Raw genomic sequence first — 4215 nt, 5'->3', positions numbered from 1 at the left:
CGCCTCCCTACCTCGTGGACAGCCGGAGACCCCCCCTGACTTGTTCCCGACTCCAACACCTCTTGTATAACCCCAAACTTCCAGAAAGAAACCTAGATCGGGAGTTCCGCCGCCGCAAGCCTCTATAGCCACCAAAAACCAATCAGGACCCTGTTCCGGCACCCTGCCGGAGGGGGGATCCCTCACCGGTGGCCATCTTCATCATCCCGGTGCTCTCCATGACGAGGAGGGGGTAGTTCACCCTCGGGGCTGAGGGTATGTACCAGTAGCTATGTGTTTGATCTCTCTCTCTCTCTCGTGTTCTTGAGGTGGTACGATCTTGATGTATCGCGAGCTTTGCTATTATAGTTTGATCTTATGATGTTTCTCCCCCTCTACTCTCTTGTATTGGATTGAGTTTTCCCTTTGACGTTATCTTATCGGATTGAGTCTTTAAGGATTTAAGAACACTTGATGTATGTCTTGCATGTACTTATCTGTGGTGACAATGGGATATCACGTGATCTACTTGATGTATGTTTTGGTGATCAACTTGCGGGTTCCGTGACTTCGTGAACTTATGCATAGGAGTTGGCACATGTTTTCGTCTTGACTCTGCGGTAGAAACTTTGGGACACCCTTTGATGTTCTTTGTGTTGGTTGAATAGATGAATCTGAGATTGTGTGATGCATATCGTATAATCATACCCACGGATACTTGAGGTGACATTGGAGTATCTAGGTGACATTAGGGTTTTGGTTGATTTGTGTCATAAGGTGTTATTCTAGTACGAACTCTTGAATAGATCGATCCGAAAGAACAACTTTGAGGTGGTTTCGTACCCTACCATAATCTCTTCGTTTGTTCTCCGCTATTAGTGACTTTTTGTTGCATGTTGAGGGATAGTAATATGATCCAATTATGTTATTATTGTTGAGAGAACTTGCACTAGTGAAAGTATGAACCCTAGGCCTTGTTTCAACGCATTGCAATACCGTTTGTCCTCAATTTTATTACTTGTTACCTTGCTGTTTTTATAATTTCAGATTACAAAAACCTATATCTACCATCCATATTGCACTTGTATCACCATCTCTTCACCGAACTAGTGCACCTATACAATTTACCATTGTATTGGGTGTGTTGAGGACACAAGAGACTCTTTGTTATTTGGTTGCAGGGTTGTTTGAGAGAGACCATCTTCATCTTACGCCTCTCACGGATTGATAAACCTTAGGTCATCCACATGAGGGAAATTTGCTACTGTCCTACAAACCTCTGCACTTGGAGGCCCAACAACGTCTACAAGGTTGTGTAGTAGACATCAACCGCTTTACGTCTCGGGGACTACTAGTGTATGTCTATTAAAATTGCATAAACTTTTACCTGTATATCCTTTGAAAATAGCTGAGTGACTCTGGCAAGTCCGTATCGAGCGGCTCGAATATATGCATCCACCGACCTAAGTGTGGTAAACTCTTGCTCGGAAAAAGTCGGAGCGCGCATGGCCTCCTTTAGGCGGCGGTGATTCATTACACTCTCCACCTCGGAGTTTGTGATATATACGTCGTCCGAATCCTCATGTGTCAGTGGAGTTGGCACTGCATCAGCCCTCGTCCTAGCTGATGAGTCCGGTGTCGGATTGGTTGACATTCGGCTAGCATGGCGTTTTCCCACTGTTTGTCGCGTGCTCCTTCTGAATCAAAGATAGAAGTGAGCTTTAATACTCCGGACTCGTGCCTAGGAACGTGTCAAATAAACATGCCTTTTTGAAGATGATGAAGGTTCTACGGTGCGTCCAGCCTCCTTTCGCTTTGAACGACTACCCTGCGAAGGGGCCGCCCTTGAGGAGGTGCGGTCTGCCGAGCGCCGATCCTGTTAAGTACGGATTAGTACAATGGACAAAGGTGCAAGTAGGGACTTCCTTTAGCTCTTTGAATACTTACGATATAGAAGGGATAGAGGCGGGGGTAGTCGGCTGTAATGGCCACTTCCGAACCGTCAAGGCTCTCTTGATAAAACACCCCATCATCGAACTCTATGTATATATCTGGATCCTCGTAGAAGCCAGGATCCTCGTGGTAGTTGTGATCCACTGGCTGTGGAGCAGGGCAGCGAACATCCTCGGTCATCTTCCTCCATGACTGTTTTATGACAACAAAAAGAAAATTCGGTTAGTATACTGTGATGGTGACAAAGCAACACAGATAATCAAAGTCTTACCCATTCGATGGGGTTGTACATGGAATAGCCTTCCCGGCAGTTTAAGCGAACAGATCGGGTAAGATCGTGGCCAGTTCGGCAGGGGTATCCAGACCCTCGCGTCTGCAAAGAGACGCGTCATCTTCTCTGTTGTAACATCATAAGGGAGTTACTCTGGACTGGAGAGGTTGAACGCACCTCTTTATTGCAATAGCCATAACCTCGATTATCAACAGCTGGGTATGGGCTAGCAATTTGACCTTGCTGACCAACCTTTTTATTTCCACACTATCTTCCTCCTTGGGACTTTGGGGACGCCAGTTGAAGCGCTTCTTTACAGGAGCACCGGAAAATTCAGGAAGGTCGCGCCGATTTGGGTCCGGCAGTGGGATGTCGTCCATATAGATCCATTCCGAAGCCCACTGTGGGTATACCTCCTTGGGAGTTCCTATAAGGTATCCGGATCCGGCTATACGCCATACTTCGGCGCCGCCCACTTCAAATATGGAGCCTCCTCGATGGCGGGGAACGAGGCAAAAGAACTTCCTCCATAGTTCAAAATGGGCCTCGATGGCTAAAGAACAGTTCGCAGAGGGCAACGAAACCTGAGATTTGCAGAATCGAACCTGGGGTAAGGTTGTGCGCTTGAATGCCACAAAATTCCAATAGGCCCCTAAGGAAGGGATGGATTGGAAATCCTAGGCCCCGCAACAGGAATGGGACGAAGCACACCCTCTCCTCCTTCTTGGCGTTGGGGAAATTTTCAGCCATCACGTCGTTGTCGATTGAGGTCAATCCCGCTCGAACGGAGACTAGATCTGCGAGGGGAAGATAGCCCTGCGTCTGGACTCGACTCAGCTGAAGATGAGGCACTGAGCAACTATGTCAATCGCCCTCTTGAGGGCCATGGGGGCGCGAAGAGGAGCCTGGAGCACTGGACATGGTGGAAGGCTTTTTTTGTAGCTGATCTTGACGGTTTTTCTTTTGCGCGATGTGAGATGGCATTTGGGGATCTAAATCTCCTTATATAGATGTCGTCCAAGCATGATGAGGGGCCTATTTGCAAAAAATCACGGACTGTTCGTATTCATCCGGCGCGCAGAAATCGAAGCGACAATAGGAAGAAGTCATAAAGACAAGAACATAGAGGTCAGGACCGGACTGTCATGGTCTGAACTACAATGAAGAACCAGCCTTGCAAAGATGAAGACATAAGTCGGATACTATGTTGTCATTGAAGGCAAGTTCGGGGGCGACTGAGGGAGACCTGGATTCGGGGGTCCTCGGGTTTCTGGCCTATTCAAGCATGGGCCGGGCTGATGGGTCGTGAAGATAGAACGGAAGATTATTCCCCGTGTTCGGATAGGACTCCTGGATGCGTGGAGGGAAGATTGGAGACCAGATGTATTGTTTCCTTCCATGGTAAACCGCCTTTGTACCCCTCTGGTGTATATATAAACCGGAGGGTTTAGTCCATAGGGATCATCAGAATTCAGATAGGCTAGACTTCTAGGTTTTAGCCATTACGATCTCGAGGTAGATCAACTCTTGTAACCCCTATACTCATCAAAGACAATCAAGCAGGAAGTGGGGTTTTACCTCCATTAAGAAGGCCCGAACCTGGGTAAACATAATGCCCCCTTTGTCTCCTGTTACCTTTGATCCTTAAACACACAGTTCGGGACCCCCTACCCGAGATCGGCCGGTTTTGACACCGACAGCAGCTAAGCCCCCCGAGTGAGAGGATTGCTCTACACTTGGAGTATGTTTTGAAACTTAGGCGAATCAGGTGCGCAGCTAAGCCCCCAAGTGAGAGGGTTGCTCTTCACTCGGAGTATGTTTTGAAGCTCTTCACTCGGAGTATGTTTTGAAACATAGGCAAATCTGGTTCACAGCTAACCCCCCGAGTGAGAGGGTTGCTCTTCACTCGGAGTATGTTTGAAACTTAGGCGAGTACGGGGTCGCAGCTAAGCCTTCGAGTGAGAGGGTTGCTCTTCACTCGGAGTAGTTTTGAAACTTAGGCGAGTATGGGG

Source organism: Triticum aestivum, chromosome 3D (assembly GCF_018294505.1).
Source record: "Triticum aestivum cultivar Chinese Spring chromosome 3D, IWGSC CS RefSeq v2.1, whole genome shotgun sequence".
Classification (NCBI taxonomy): domain Eukaryota; kingdom Viridiplantae; phylum Streptophyta; class Magnoliopsida; order Poales; family Poaceae; genus Triticum; species Triticum aestivum.
The sequence above is the reverse complement of the archived record's forward strand: the minus strand, read 5'-3'. Positions refer to the sequence as shown.